This window comes from Mastigoproctus giganteus, chromosome 9 (assembly GCF_048544385.1).
Source record: "Mastigoproctus giganteus isolate SK-2022 chromosome 9, ASM4854438v1, whole genome shotgun sequence".
Taxonomy (NCBI): Eukaryota; Metazoa; Arthropoda; class Arachnida; order Uropygi; family Thelyphonidae; genus Mastigoproctus; species Mastigoproctus giganteus.
The window spans coordinates 166,456,156-166,473,922 of record NC_143583.1 but is presented as its reverse complement, the minus strand read 5'-3'; the positions used below and the strand labels follow the sequence as shown (position 1 = coordinate 166,473,922).

General features: G+C 38.3%; 1 protein-coding gene across 1 annotated transcript in view; it reads right to left on the bottom strand.

Moving 5' to 3' along the window:
• Positions 1–17,767, bottom strand: part of LOC150080869 (voltage-dependent calcium channel type A subunit alpha-1-like) — a 1,489,217-nt gene that overhangs the window by 116,398 nt on the left and 1,355,052 nt on the right. The window lies entirely within an intron of this gene.

The window sequence follows — 17,767 nt, the reverse complement described above, 5'->3', positions numbered from 1 at the left end:
TGATTGTTTGTAAAAGAATCGGGGAGAAATGATCCCTTGGGTTTGTTGTACAAGTTGTCAAGAGATAAACTGAGAAGTTTGGAGGTATTTAATACAATTCAAGAAGATTCTACTGAGACTACTGGCTGGGAGGATTCACAGTGCCAATCCGAACTGCGGAGAAAAAATCAGTTTTATGTAGCTAGAGACAATACCATGGCGTTTACAATAGATGAACTGGCAGGGGTGTTAAAGAACCTAAATTTTGCAAAATGTCCAGGAATAGATTTGATTGAGAATGCATTTATAGTGAGGTTTTTCAAGTTGAAACCTAACATGTTGCTTCTGTTATATAATAAGTGTTTACAGGAAGGATTGTTCCCATTGAAATGGAAGATTGCTTTATTGAGGCTAATTAGGAAGCCTGGGAAACCTTTATTTGAGCCTAAGTCATACTGTCCAATTGCTTTGTTGGCTAATCTGGGGAAAGTGTTAGAGAGGTTAATGGCAAAACGTTTACAAGAATTGTTAGAACGCCATAACATGATTTCACCTAATCAGGATGCTCTTCTGGATTTTCAAACATACATTTCAAAATCTGATTCAAAATATGAACTTGCTATATATATAGACTTTGAAGGTGCATTCGACTCTGTATGGTGGGAGGCAGCTCTTTCTCAACTGTGTTGTGCTGAGTGTTCTAAGCAGTTATACAGTCTGTTTAGGAATTATTTTTCTGAGAGATATGTGACTGTAAGGTCACATATCTCTCAGAAAATGCGTCCCATCTACTGGAACTGGCGCACCTTCCCGTGGTGTGGACAAGTACCTAGAAGCAGCCTTCCTGGTGATAGCTGCTTCTAGGTAGCCAAGAGGTCAGCATAACACACCATGCATTAACTACACGAACATTACATTATTACACGCTGGCCTGTTTTGCAGAGTCTGTTCAACTTACAAAGAAACAAGGTGGATTTGAATGGACGTTCTACAGTGAGTCAGGAGACCATCAGTGATGCAGCCCCGTATATCACAGAAACTATTGTCCATGCAGCTGCAATTGTAATCCCAAAAACGTCTAGCCAATTTCCACTATTTCCCAAACCTTGGTGGAATTCAGAATGCACAGCAGCAAAAAAAAAGCACAAAACAAAGCCTGGGGGATATTTTGCCAATGTTCCATGCTGAAAATTTAATATCATTTAAATGTACACCTGTGAAAGCATGTTATAACTGAAATCAGAGCCAAAGGAAATCTTGGATCGGTTTTACATCGTCCATAACTCAGACTGCTAGCTCAAAAGTAGTCTGGAATAAGATCTGGAAAATGAAGGGAAAATATCTACCAAGCCCGTCAGTGATCCTCAAACAATGATGGGCTTGGTGGACATGCATTTGCAATAAACTTCAAAAATCTCTGTAATAAAGTCATTCTCCCCACTTAGAGTTTTTGGCCATGAAAGAGAAACATAATAAACATCCATTAAACTCCTCTTCAAAAGGGCTTGACCCATATAACAAGCCCTTTACACAGGAAGAATTAAATGCAGTGCTCTTTCTCACATGTGCAAGTGCTGTCGGGCTAGATGACATCCACTGTGAAATGATAAAACACCTCTCACCACAATCTCCTTTTAATTTTATTTAATAGAATTTTCCTTAATAAGCAATTTCCAGATTCTTGGAGAAAGGCAATTGTTCTTGACTTCCCAAAACCAAGAAAGGATCCTAGAAATCCAAATAACTATCATCCTATCGCTCTGATGAGCTGTTTGTGCAAGGTGTTTGTCCTGCTGTTTGTCCTGGAAAGAATGGTTTTTTTTCTTGCATTGTATGGTATTTGGAAACAAACGGTCTGCTTTCCAGCGCTCAGTGCGGATTCTGAAGAAATAGATCCATTTAATCCAACTTGAAACATACATTCGTGATCCTTTTATGAAATCTTGGCATCTGTCGTACACTTTTTCAATATCAAAGATATTGATAAAGCATATGACACAGCCTGGCGATATGGCATATTACAAGACCTCTATAACTTTGATCTTAAAGGTAACCTTCCTTTTTTATGAAAAACTTTCTCTTGAATTGTCAATTTCAAGTCCATTTAGGTTTCACACTCTCTCTCTAGTATTTTGTAAAGAGGAGGAGGTCCCACAAGGAACCGTTCTAAGTGTCACGGTTTTCGCAATCAAAATAAACTCTAATACAGAACAACTCCACCTACGGTAAACAATGCTACATTGACGATTTTACTATATTTTGTCATTCATACAATATGAGGGTCATTGAAAGGCAACTGCAAAAAACCACTGATCATATCACATTTTGGTCATTGACTAATGGGTTCAGATTTTCATCAGAGAAGACCGTTTGTGTACCCTTCTGTTGCAAACGTAATCTTCATCCTGACCCAGACTTGGGAAAAACAATATCTCAGTTGTAGCAGAAGTCAAAATCCTTGGACTTATTTTTGACAAGAAGCTGACATTTCTACAACATGTTAGTCAGCTTAGGACAAGGTCTGTTAAAGGACTTAACATTTTTCGTACCCTTTTGTCAACTTCATGGGGGCACAGATCATTGTATCCTTCTTCGCCTCTACTGATCCCTTATCTGTTCCAAACTTGATTATGGTTCTGCTAGAAATAGTGTACTTCGGTGGTTAGATCCAGTCCACCATCAGGTCATCCGGACAGCCACCAGAGCATTTTGCACATCTCCCATCCAAAGCATTTACTTTGAAGCAAATGAACCATCTTTATCTCTTCGATGTAAGCAGTTGCCATTACAATATGCCTTTAAATTGAAATCCATGATGGGAAAATCTCTACAACACCAGTCGGACCTTTTGGTATTTAGATCCAGAGGCTATTGAATGAACTAAACATGAACTATTGAATGACAGTAAACAATATTGTTCATTTACCAAGACAATTCCTTCTACCCTGGCATGCTCATCTTCAAACTTGTGACTTCTTAAGACCTAGGAGAAGGCTACTAAGCTACCACCTGTCTACCAGTAACTCTTTGCATCACTTAGAGTGTAGTATTCTGACTTTCTGCCAGTCTATACAGATGGCTCAAAGTAGGAATCTTATGTGGGATCTCCTGTTGTGTTCACTCAAGAAACATTATCCAATAAGATCCTGCAAAAAAACTAGCATTTATACTGAAAAGTTGCATGCAATAGAAATAGCCCTTGATCGCATTAAAAATAGTGATTACCAAAGGTATATTATATATAGTGACTCATCAACCATGTTACAGGCTCTATTAATGATGAGGCATAACCCTCATCCGGTCATGTCCCAGATCCAATAGATGCTTTTTTCTGTAGTAAAATCAGAATTTGACATTTGCTTTTGCTGAATCCCAAGTCACATTGGGATCCGGAGAAATGAATTAGTTGATGATGATGTTGCTAAATCAGCCATTTCCCTGGATAATCATTGCTAGTCCCTTATACAGACTACAGGCAATTAATACACTCTAAATTATATTCCCAATGGCAAGATTCTTGGCACGGACATGCCACAAAAAAAAACAAATAAACTACATCACATTAAGACTGTAATCACACAATGGCAGTCCAGTCTATGCATGGTCCGAAGAGAGGAAAGCTATTCTCGCTTGGCTCAACACAAGTCATAGTCATCTAACAACATTCCTTTTTGCTGAGGGTGGACGACCCACCTATGAATGAGGTGTGTAACAGTATTTTAACTATTCATCATGTTTTAAGAGAAGCATGATGCAAATTTTTAAAGACTTTTAATAATCTGGCTGAACCATTTACACTCAGTCAGATTTTAGGTGACAGAAACAACACGTCTGACAAACACAATCTTATGCACAAACATTAAAGAACAACAAAATTCCCAGTAAATCTAGGAAACAAGAAACTCCACCTAAACAGGATAAAGATGAAAATGTGTTCATCTTAAGACAAGTGAGGCCATAAAACAAGCCATCACAAAAAACTTGGAAAATGAGAGTTTAAGTCAATCAAAATCAAGGGACTCATGAAAACCAGACAGACTGGACTGGTAATTGAGGCAGCCACTAAAGCTGATGCAGACAAAATCAGGAATAATCGCAATGTAAATGAGATGGTCCTGAAAAGGGACAAACTCAAAATCAGGAGTCTAAACATTATTATTGTTGATATTGACGACGACAACAACAACAACAAGACCAAAAGTGATATCAAAGCAGAAATTTATGAAAATAATTTTCAAGATTTCATGAATAAAGATTTCAGAGAATTTACACTAAGATATGACCCTAAAGCCATGTCAGCATGGTCCAACTGGATTGCTGAAATCTCACCTAGAGTATGGCAATTACTTAAACCAACAGAGAATATACACTGGCTGGGGAAGCCATAGGTATAGGGAAGGTTTACCATTACCTAAGTGCTACAGGTGTTTGAATTTCAGGCACACTTCACACACACCTGCTTCCAAAAAAGAGAGCAAACCTGTGGCCACTGGACTGTCAGAAGCCACAAATACAAGGAATGTAGAAAGACCCAAGAGGTGAAGTGCTCAAATTGTAAAACTGCTGGGCTGCCTTACAATCATTTCCTTAGGGATCCCAAGTGCCCCATATATATCAAAGCAGTCAACCAATTGAAGCAAAAAATAAATTATGGAACATTCCCATAATCAGAACAATGGCCAAACCCTGAGGTTCTTATAACTAAATACCCAGAGAGCTTGTGCAGTTGCAGACCAAATCAAAATTATCATGGAAGAAAAAGAAATAGACACTGCCTGTATCCAAGAGCCCTCCACCCATGGGGTAGGGTTCAAGGATATCATAGATCATATAGACTATTGAGGCTACTATAGACACCTCATGGGCCGCCTTGATAATAAGAAACCCTAGTCTTAACAGTTACTAAAATGAGTAATTTTTGCAACCCTTTAGCAGCCTGTACTTCCCCCCAGGAAGCTTCCATATTATACTGTAAACCTGGACAAAATATAAGACCAAACTTAATATTTGCAAACAACTTTACTATCCTTACCTGACTGTAAAATCTTGGTGTCTGTGGATGCCAACTGCAGGCCTCCACTGTGGCATAGCCACAACTCTGACAGACCTAATTCAGACAGAGCAGGCACACAGAACGGGCATAACTGGAGGACTTCATGCCACTTCACCATGTAGAGTTTTAAATCCACACAATCTTGCAACTTACAATAGTATGCATGAAAGTGTAACTGATTTAACAATAGCCAAAAATGCAATTGCACACAAGTTCGTAACTTGGAGGGTGCAGGAAGCCTGGACCACGTCCGACCATCATGTAATCACTTTCCAATTGGTTCATCAGCTAGATCAAATTCCCTCTACCCAAGTTATTAACTGTAAGAAAAGGGCTCAAATAAATGCAGTCTTCTGGTGGTGCCCTGAACTGGAAAAACTCCGGTAAATGGTGCACCAAGCAAGGAAGCTTGTTGTTTGTTATTTGGTTTTTAGGAGCATTAGCAACTAAGGCCATATTGCTCCGAGATATGTGGTGATCATTCCCTGACCTTTCCGTATTTGGTGGTGACGGGCTCGAACCCCGGTCTAATAAAGAAGAGTGTGCTACGCACTGCTGCTCCTTCCCACCTGGCTCCGGAGGCGCCTTAGCAAGGAAGCATTTCAAAGATCTACCCTGCAGCTGAGGTAAATACCCAAAGGGAGAAGTATTGCTCCCTGAGAAATAACTATGCCAAACTAATAAGACAAAATAAAAATGAAACATGGAGAGCTCTTGTTAGTACCTCCAGTAATGCAGACCTTTGCGGTGTTATATACAGCATAGTTACCAACAAGCTGCTCTCTCTCTTCCCAGATGATGACCAAGCACTCACTTATGAACAAACCACATCTGCAATGAGAATGAGGGCTATGTATCTCTGGATATAGAATGCCCCCCCTCACAATGGTTAACAAATGCTCTTAAGAAATCCAAGGAAAAGAAATGCCCTGGCCACTATTTAATTCAACCAGAAATGATAAAAATTCTTGCCAAAAGTCAGTCTCAACATCTACTCCAACTATTTAATAACTGTCTAAGCAAAGGTATACAGTTAGACCGCTCTTTAACGAACTTCCATATAGCTAATTTTTCTATTTAGTGAATTTTTTTGATTTCCCCTTGGTCATTACATTGAAAATAGTTTCTGCATAACAAAGAAAATTTCCATATAACCTGGATACACACTGTTCTGACCTCTAGGCAATAGTGCTAACGCTGTAGAAAGCACGAATTAAGAGCTAAAAGGATTAAGAATTAATCACTTTAGCTTTTAAGAGCTAAAGGGTTAATTCTAAAGAGTATTTCACAATTTAGTGATTCCTGTAAAACCTTTACAACCGCCTTTACTGTACTGAGAAGTCGTGCTGGTGAACTGCTATCTGTGTGTCCAGAGCAATTAGCAAAGATTAAGGTATATTCCTGACATGAACATTGGCTCTGGTCAACTTGTTTTCTATTGTAATCACCCATTAGATAATTAGGAGAGAGTGATTTTCCTTTATCCCGGTAATTCATCCATTGTTTTGCAGAAATGAGTCATCCATACTTTCACCAAATTTTATCTGTCTCTGTATGGTAAGTACAAGTGGTCCCTAAATCGGTTTTATTTTAGCTGCTGTCCAAGTAACCTTACGAATGTCTAAGAGGAAATCCTTGAATGTAGTGGAAAAAGTGGAAGTGCTTAATAGTGTAGATCAGGACATTAAAAAAAAAAAAAATCGCCTTTAACTGGTATCCCTGCCAGTAGTGTGTCAACCATTCTGAAAAACCATGTTTCGATTCTCAAACTGATTGAAGAAACCAGATCCAGTCGGAAGCGTGCAAAATTATGCCTGTATGAAGATGTGGGTGAAGTTGATTAGAGACCAAAACATGCTGATATCAGGGCCATTAATAAAAGAAAAGTCTATGAAGTATGCATCTTTTCTGGGACATAAAATATTCCAAGCCAATTCTGGTTGGCTGGACAAATTTAAAAAGTGCCATGACTTACTCGAAAAAGTAATTTCTGGTGAAAGTGGAGTTGTAATCAAAAAACACTGTACCCATTGGAAAGAAACAGTTTTGAAAAAAAATTATGGAGGACTATGAGCCCAAAGACATATTTAACGTTGATAAAACAGGTCTATTTTTTAAATGTTTGCCCAACAAGACACTGACTTTTAAAGGTGATAAATTTTTAGGTGGTAAAAATAGTAAGGAGAATTACAGTCTTGATTGGTGCAAATATGGCTGGTAATGAAAAACTGAAGCTTTTGGTAATAGGCAAAAGTAAACAACTCCGACGTTTCAAAGGAGTAAAGCCGTTAGAATTGGACTACAACTACAACAAAACAGCTTGGATGACAGGTGAAATTTTTGAACAGTGGGTTTTAAATTTCAACAGAAAGATGACGAAAGAAAACAGAAAAATCACGTTGATTGTCGACAACTGCCCTGCCCACCTTCACCTGGTAATTTCGAAATTTACACGTGTGAAGCTTGTTTTCTTCCTTCCAAATACCTCGTCTAAACTGCAGACAATGGACCAGGGCTTTATCAAGAATTTCAAAATGCACTATGAAAGGCATTTACTGGAAAAAAAATTATACTGAGAATAGGAACCAACCAACCTATAGATTCTGTTATAGGTTTCCGGATGTACAGTGTTAGTTGTCAAATGGACCCAGGGATTTCACCCATCTATGCGTTTTTTGCAGATGTACATATCAGAGTTGGCAAAAGTGTGGAGTCAAGATGTAATGGCAATAATGATTAAGAATTGTTTCGCAAAGGCAGGTTTTGCTAAAACGACAATTAACAGCAATGAGAGGGGGAGGAACTATTACATGACAATGGGCAATCTTGGGAAGAACTCTAAACGAGAGGCTTGGTCAGTGGAGAAATTGTTCTTGACGAATTTTTAGGAGTTGATAATAATAATTGTTTTAAAATGTTAGAAAATTTATTGCTTCCCATATTTCTGAATGTTGAAAAGGTCATATTTCTTTATAGTGAAATTTCTGTTTAACGAATTTTTTCAAGTGAATGATCGACTTCATTATATAGAGGTCTGACTGTATTTCCCACCACATGGAAACTGGCAAACCTGAGATTAATCCAGAAAAACCTCCAAATGATCCTAAATCATAGAGGCCTGTAGCCTTGTTACCAGTTCTTGGCAAAGTATTGGAAAGGCTCATAGTATTCTACTTAGAAGCACATTATCCGAATGCAAACCTTTGGTTGGACAGACAGTTTGGCTTCAAACCTGGATGTGTGACTGAGGATGCAATGAACAAAATAATGAGTGCAGCTCAAACCACCCAGGAAACCTACATGCTGGCTATTTAAATTGATTTTGCTGGTGCCTTTGATACCTTATGCTGTGTGTGCAGCAGACTATGCCATGGTGGTATTCCACAGAACATGTATCATTGTATCAATGATTAAATTAATTAATAGCAGGAAAATAGCAGTACAAACTAGATTCAATGTATACAATGAAATGTTATCCATGGATGCCCTTGGAGTTCAGTGCTGGGTCCCTGTTTTTGGAACCTGGTACTGGACAAGTTCCTGGAGGTTGATACAGGCCAAGTGGACTAGGTTGCCTTTGCAGATGACCTTGTTCTCCTTGTGAAGGGTAATACCAGAAGGGTTTTGGAAGACCAGTGCAAATCATACCCTGAACTTCTACAGAACTGGGCACAAACCAATAAGCTGGTAATTTCTAGTACAAAAACTAAATCTATCCTACTAAAAGGCAAATCAAATTAAAAAGATTATCTCTGATAAAGATTTCAGGAAAAACAATAGCCCTAAAGACAGAACTAAAATACCTTTGCATTATCTTTTACTCCAAGCTAACATTTCACCCTCATTTAACAAATGTTGGCAAAAAAGGGAGAAGGTATGCTGGCATAATTTCCAGAATAAGTAGAGACGACTGAGGTTTAAAAAGGAAGACGTTAGCTCTCATTTATAAGGCTATCTTCCTCCCAGTAATTACTCATGGGGCTGGCATCTGGTTCCCTAGAATGTTAGTAGTCAACAGTAGAGCTAAACTAGGATCCATTCTGTGTGTCATCCTACTTACAATTACCAGGGCATGCCGCACTGTCAGCACCCCTGCCCTGCAGGTGCTGACTGCCATTAGATTTGGAAATAATTCAAAGAGGCCTCAACTATAGACTCAGAAGGCAGATCCCTACTGACATCATAGGGATCAACATAGACCTATCAGCTGATCCTAAACAGGAAAAGAAAAGGATACTGACCTGTCTATACTAGCAATGGCAATATAGATGGGACCAGTCAGATAAAGGGGATGTCACTAGAAGGTTCCTGCCACAGGTAGCCATAGTCTCCCCCAAACCTCCACCTGATTTGCACCAGGCTTATACACTACATTTTTGCTAACAGGTATGGCTCCTCCCTGACTGCAAAACTATATCAACTTGGCCTCACACATGACCCAATATGACCTGTGGTTGCTGGTGAGGATTGGGCCCATGTCTTATACGACTGCCCCAATTATCATCCTCCAGATGTATACTCTGATAAAAATAGGACCCATAAGCTGTGGAGATGGACAACTTCTCACTCTGATGACATGCATTACATGGCCTCCTCTGAATTTGCTCCAAAAGCTTTTGAGACTAGGAGATGCAACTATGTGGTGAAAATCCAAACTGTGACACCCATCTCTACCTTGAAAAGTTCCTCTCCCTGACTGTGATACTGATAATGACTGTCTAGCTAGATTATGTTTCACACCCAGTGCAAGTATGAAAGGAAATGTTTTTGATGGAGTGTATGTTAAGTGTGAGTGAATGTGTGTAATAGTGTAATTAGTGTTGATATGTGAAACTTGCTAGGTGGGAATTAGTTCACTTAACTCCCTGGAAAAAAAAAAAAAAAAAAATCTATAAAATGTGTGTGCGCTGTCTATTCAGGGAACTGCTATAAAAGGGATCGCTGTGTGTGTGAATGATGAGTGAATGAGAATGTCCAATAGGTGTTAATTGCATACCCTGAATAAGTGTGAATACATATAGAGTAAAAATTAATGGGAGAAGAAAGAGTATGAAAAGGAACTAATTATGGACAAAGGCAACTGATAATCAGTTAATAATTGCTCACCAACCCCGGCACACACTTTTCTATGTAAAATGTAAAGGTATGATGAAGTAAGTCAAATCTTTTACTGAAAGTCATTGTTCATTAGCTTCACAAATACTAAGAAATGACTGCATGTAACTGAGAATAATATTATTGTTCTCTATTACATGAAGAGAACAATACTATTATCCTGCTTTTTTGATTCTGCAATGCAGAATACCATAGCACATACCTGATGTGCTAGTTCATTAATAAAAATAAGCAGCAGTTCACAAAATAAAAAAAAAAATTCAAATGTAATGTAATTTTATTTTTCTTCTGTGAAAAAGAAGATGGAGGAAAACTAAGTTTTTGCAAACAAAATGGAGAAAAGCTCTGCTAGACCAAGCACTTTACATTGGCTTGATCCTGTGCATCACAGTGCTCTTTGTCTTGCACTGGGGGGGGGGATACTGTACATCACCAGTGCAGAGCCTATATGCTGAAGCACATGAAACCTCCTTGCAGCTATGCATACAAATGCTTTTATTAAACTATGCAGCAAAACTCAGAGGGCATCCAAACCACCCCACGTGGAATGGACCTTTCTCTCCTAAATGGGAAAACTTTTACAGAGTTTATCCATCTATAAACCGACCAACCGGGATATATCTTTGCTCACTGCATTCTGACTTGCAACTTGACCTTAGAAAGATAAGGTCAAGTTGCCAGTTTCCTCTCATACAGTCCCACCTTGGACATGTATACTGCTGTGTGGCCTTTCATTCACAGCCTGGGGGAAACACACCTTGTTTCAACAGAACATACTGCAAATACATGCCAGACTGAGAACTCAGCACGGAAAGTACACACCAATCTACATGGATGGGTCTAAAACTGACAGTCATGCTGATGCAACAGCATTATTTCCCAACATTATCATAGCCAAGAAACTCCCTACTGAATGTAGCAGCTACACTGCAGAACTCTGTGCTATCCACAGAGCTTTAAATTACACACTCTCAACAACCATATTGCACAGTGTTATATATACAGACTCTATTAATGCTATCCAAGCTAAACAACAGAACATGAAAAATGATAACCCCATACTTAGACAGATATGGGATACTCTGACTAAGTTAAACCAGAAGAAACAACAAGTTCTCTTTTGTTGGATCCCTGGTCACGCTGTAAATGAACATGCCAGCCTAGGTGCCAAAACTACTACTGATTCTATGGACAAATATAATGTTGCTCTGTTTGCCTCATATTTAGCAATGAACACTCTGAGTATTGCTCATCTCCTAGCAGATTTGTAACACATGGATAAATCTTTTACTACACCTGACTACAAGTTCATTATAAATAAATGATGTCTTGAACAATGGCAATACATCTGGCAGAGTCAAGCCAATAATAAACTACTCAGTATAAAAAAAAATATCTCAAACCATGGAAATCCAGTGTATGTGAGAACCAACATGAAGAAGTCATATTATCCTGATTACAGATAAGCCACACATACACCTGATACATCTTTATTTGCTTGCGGCCACTTACCCACCACAGTGAACAAACTGCAACACCCATCTTACTGTCCAGCATATATTCGTTGATTGGCTCATATTTAGCAATGAACACTCTGAGTATTGCTCATCTCCTAGCATATTTGTAACACGGACAAAATCTTTACTTTCCTGAAATGGATACTTTATAATGCTCTCTAAACTTCAACCACAATTCATATTGATGAAAACTTTACTTTACTACAGTTAGGTGCATTATGACCATGTTGCACTGAACTTTACTACAGTTAGGTGCATTATGACCATGTTGCCCTTGTTCCATAAAATATCCATAAACAAACAAACAAACAAATCTTATGCTTTTTGACATCAAAGTGAATTCCATTATGGAACAACTTCCTCCCACTGTAAACAGTGCCCTCTATATTGATGACTTTAGAATATTTTCCCAGTCATGCAACATGAGAGTCACTGAAAGTCAGCTATAACCAGCCATCTCAACTCTTGAAGAATAGCTAATGGCTTCAGGTTTTCACTGCAAAAGGCTACAATTTATTTTTATGTTGGTGTACATTTCCATTGTAAGCATGATCTTTATCCTGAACCTAAAATGACGCTCAGATCAAATGACCATGTTGCCCTATTTGCTATCCTAATTCCTATTCCAGTAGCAGCAAACACAAAATTCTTGGGGTTTGATTTTGATAAAAAGCTGACTTTCCTTCAATACATTCACCAACTGCACACAAAGTGCATGAGGTTTTGATTATCTTTTCTGAAAGTCAGCTACAACAAGCCGCCTCAACTCTTGAGGAATAGCCAATGGCTTCAGCCATTGGAGTACACTGTTTCTAGCAAATGACTGTACTGGAGTCCCATATTCTAATTTAGTTCAAACAAGTGCACAATAAAGGCATGGTAAGGTGCATTGGTCTGCACTGCATGAAGCAGAGGAGAGAGCATTGGGATTATATCTTATTGTTGTAGTATTTGCCTATAGTCTGTATAGAGGACTGACAGGCCAAGATTACTCACAGGATTTACTGATTTTGCTGTGGTATCAGCAGAGGTGGACTGGGTCAAGAATTCTTAATGGGGAAAACTTGTAGCAGCGGCCTCATACTAGTGTTTATGGCCAAAATCACACCAGCATACATTGGCCTCTGGCCCATTGGAGTTTTCCAGGTAAGTGTTATGGCCAGTCCACCTCTGGGTTTCAGCCAAGTCATATCCTGTAATCAGTAGTGTAGGAAATGATGTTCCATCAGGATGAGAGCTAGGGTATGAAAATTAATTTTTGCCAAATGGCATGTTTTCAGAGAGTGATTCAAGACTGCATGCATCCTTAAATCTGAATACATACTGGATAGCAATTTAGATGTATCTGCTGTACAGAACGTAACTTTGGAGGGACCAATCAGGCGACTGCTTCATCAGTGCATGCTCGAATGCATAGGAGTTTGCAATCATGCATTGTGTATGTTCGTTCTACAATACTGAATAAGTTAGAAGTTATAAATAATGTGTGTATAGTGTTTTTGTGCTTGCTATATAAACAGGTAATCATGAATATTATGATTTATAATTAAAATAAAGCAACAAAATTCCAATTAATTTTAGACATGCTACTGTTGTAATCCATTTTTATATGGAAAATTTTCTTTGTTCTACGGAAACTATTTTAAATGTAATTACCAAGGGGAATTCAAAAAAATCGCTAAACAGAAAAATTCGCTATAAAGAAGTTTGTTAAACAGAGGTCCAACTGTATTTATTATGATTTTACCAGTTATCAAAAAAAGACGTGTAGCAAATTTGCCAAGGTTGCCAAAAACTTAGCTATGCCTGTAATCCCAATGTGGCTAGGGACCCAGCAGAAATGAACAGCAGATTTACATTTGCAGAGAGAATGTACCATCTGATGTACCCAAGACAGCACTGGATAAGCAGTGTGTATCATTTCTGCTATAGACTGCAAACTGTTAGCATTGGCAAGGTCTTACATGATCCATGCTAATTGTACAGTATGCAGCTCAGCAGTATATATGCTGCATTCAAGGAGAATCTGATAGGATACAGTAATGTCCAGAAAGATAGCAGCAGATCCCACACATGGTTCTGACTACGAGCAAACTGGAAAATTTTCAGCTCAGTGTGCTGAATAGAGCTGTTCATAGACAGAAGATTAAGTAGCAGACTTCACCCAGTTCTTAAAGGAGAAATCATATGCTGGAACAAGAACATTCCAAGTGAAAGTGTTTCCCTTAGAGTTTGAGTAACCCTGTCTTCTGTGATATTAAATGTCGGAATAGTTCTTGGACATAAATACTGCAGGAGTGATTGTAGTCTGATGGGTTTTATGCAAGATTTCTCATTAGCTCAAAACCAGATGTCCACATGCCATGGTCTAGCAGGGATTTCAACCAAAAAGCATACTGTAATGACAACTGTTTCAGTCAAAGCATCAATGATGGTTCGTTTGCTTCCACACACACACACAGGCTTTGAACAGATGTTTGAAATCCTGCTGTAGAAATGTAGATAAGCTGATGCTGGATGGGATCCAGCCATTGTAGTACACTGTTTCTGGCAGATGCCTGTTCTGTAGTCCCATATTCTAATTTAGTTCACACAAGTGCACAATAAAGGCATAGTAAGGTGCTTTGATCTGTACCCCCATGAAGTAGAGGATAAATGTTGCCTGTTCATCCCACGAACACGCAACAAATGAATTACATTAAATGAAATTCATTTGTATTACATTAAATGGAGCCTATAATCAAACAATGGCAGTCTACACTGGGGAGGAATCATAAGGCGGAAGTGGTTCTTGCTCGGCTCCACATAAGACACAATCATTTGAATCTGAATCACCTTTCTGCTGAGAGCTGATTTATCTGAGATATATATGATTTATATGAGAGCATCCTTGCACTCAGGAAAGATCCTCACAGACTGGAGATGTGCAAATGTATCCCCAATTCACAAAGAGGGATCAAAAGGGGACTCGAGTAATTACAGACTTGTTAGTTTAACTTCTGTTCTGAGGAAAATAATGGAGCTACTGGTTAAAGAAGCACTGCAGGATCATCTAGACAAGATTTCAGTTACAGCTCGGACACAGCATGGGTTTGTTAAGGGGAAGTCTTGTCTGACCAATTTGATTAGATACTATGATGTGATCACAAACGAACTGGATGCAACAAATAATTTTTATATCATATACTTGGATTCCAGGAAAGCTTTTGATACTGTTGCACATGCAAGACTACTATACAAATTGGAGCGCTATGGCATTAAGGGCAAATTGCTACAATGGATAAAGTGATGATTGAGTGGGAAAATACAGACAGTGTTAACACGTTGACTGCCAAGGCTTATTTGGGTAAACTGGTCTCCGATGACAATCTGAGTTAGGCATGTTAAATTATTCAAAACCTATATTATAATATATATTCATCAACAAAACTCATAAAAAAAAAAGCATCATGAATTATCTAATATTTGGCGTATGTAATAGAAAATTCTTCACGGCAGCTAACTATGAGTTAACTCGATTAAATCAGACATGTTGTAATTTGCAGAATTCTCTGTATATGGATCAGTGCTGTGCGTAAATCCGCTGCAGTGACACAGACTTTGCCATGTACGTTGTATTTAGTACTTTGTTACATTCTAAAAAGAACTGAAAACATGGATAAGAACAGATCACTGACCGAAGAAGAGCTTGAGCACTATGCTAATATAAGTGACTTGGAATGTGAAGAGTTTTTTGACGAGTCGTACGGTCCTGGTTCATAGATCAATCGGATAATGCTTTCATATTATTCAGTGCTAAGAAAAACCATCAGATGCCTGAAAGAAACTGAATTACATATTATAGAAATATACATGCATAATGCATACACCCTTTTTCATCAAGTTACGGATTTCTCTGAATTTCGGACATTTTATGGTGGAACCCGTAACTTGACGGAAAAGTTACATTGAATCTTTCATTGGAGAAAAAATTCTAAACATCCAAAGAAGATAAGGTCTGAACGTAAAATTCATTATTTAGAATTTCAGTTGACTATACCACCAACTAAAAAAAAAAAACCATGGCCGACTAAGATGTGTCGAGTATGTACGTGAAATAAAAAACGCCACGGAACATGCTATTATTGTCCAGTGCACTAAGAGAAGCTAGCTCTTTGTGTGAAGAAAATATTTATTTTTCTGAATAAATTCTGTATTTTGATGCCTGGTTCATTTTTCATTCTTATCCCAGAACCCAACTATCCATCAATTGCACATATTTGCTACGAATATACTTGCAGCTGCGCCCGAAAGGCAAGTCATAGCAGTTCGAGTTAACTCATAGTCGGCGTCCTGGGCCAGATCACCAAGTACGAATTAACTCATAGTCGGCATTCAACGTGTTAATCTATGAACACTACTCTTTATGGACCAATGTTATTAGTTGAGTCCCCCAGGGTTCGGTGCTGGGACCATTGTTGTTTTGTATATTTATCAATGATATTGACAAAAGTATATCAGGCTTAATGTCAAAGTTTGAAGATGATACAAAGATTGGCAGGATTGTTAATGACAGTATGCAACTGCAACAGGATCTAGAAAAGTTAGTCAGATGGGCTGAGAAGTGGCAACTGAAGTTTAACATTGACAAATACAAAGTACTGCATAAGGGTAGCAGTAACCTCAGAGAAATGTACCAACTGTGTGGTTCTACACTCAGGGTAATGGAGAATGAAAAAGACCTGGGGGTAATTGTGCAGTCAGATCTATAAATTTTTCTGAGCAGTGCAGACAGGCTGCCAGAGCAAGTCACGGGGTCTTGTCGATATACAGGAATTCTGCTAGTAGGATAAGGCAGTTATTATCCCTTTGTATAAGGCAATGATCAGGCCACACCTTGAGTACTGTGTACAGATCTGGAGGCCTCATTTTAGGAAGGATGTAGAGTTGCTTGAGCGAGTACAGAGAAGGGCAACAAGATTGGTGTAGGGAACGAAAGGGTAGTCTTATGAAGAAAAAATGTAAATTCTGCAAATTGCAGCATCCGGAGACTAGACACCTGCGAGGTGATCTTTATTGAGGTGTATAAGGCCTTGGATGGTTTGAGCAAGCTCAGTGCTGATGGGATTCTTCCTGTTGCTCAGATTACAAACCTGAGGGAGCATAAACTCAAATTGAGGAAAGACTGTTGTAGAACAGATGTACGGAAATTTGCCTTTAGCCAGCGTGTAGTTGATTGCTGGAAAAACTTCCATCTGTTGTTGCGGAAGCTGATAGCTTAAATAAATTCAAGAAAGAACTGGACAAACTTTTGGAACAAATGGATGGGTGAAATGGGAAATTTTTTTTTTTTTTTTTGGCTGATGCTGCATAAGCTTGCTTTCTTCCATCATATGTCTCTACTAATGTTAATCTGTTAGATATTTTAATTCCAATGTTCAAATTTTAGTGTTACATATTTTGCTGCTTATATAACCATCTGAATGAGTCTTGTAGACTCAGTCAGATTTTATCTGACAATGATATGTGAAACGTACAGCATTTATTTTTACATCATGTAATGCTTTTTATTATACATTTTTAACTTTTTGATGGCTGTTTCAAAAGGTAACCAATATTTATTTTAAAAATTTTTTAACTTTATCTTGGCATATAATATCCTTTGTTGCTGATGCACCAAAAAAAATCATAAACCTAAACCAAGCTCTGTATTCTACATGTGGAAGTCTTTTTGCCAATCTCACAACATGGACTGATCATCTTTAGAGCTTTTCAAGAAACGTGATGTATTTCTTTTTTTTTCCCTTCTTCTTTAGGTTACAATTTCTATACTTTGACACAGTATTCCAAATACGGTCTTATTACTGTGCCTAGTACACAATATGTGTACTACTTTCGTTGTGAGTGACAGGTGTAACTAGTGTTCAGATGTGTTTAGACATGTTGAGACCTGCAATTCAGGTAGCTACATAAACCTGCAAAGAGTTTCTTCTGCATTCAGTTCTTTTCTGGTGCAGATGTGATGACTGGTATCAGCTTCTAACATGATTTTCATATTCTGTGCCTTTGACAATGGCAATTCATGGCTGTGTGAACAATCCAAAATATATATATATATTTTTTT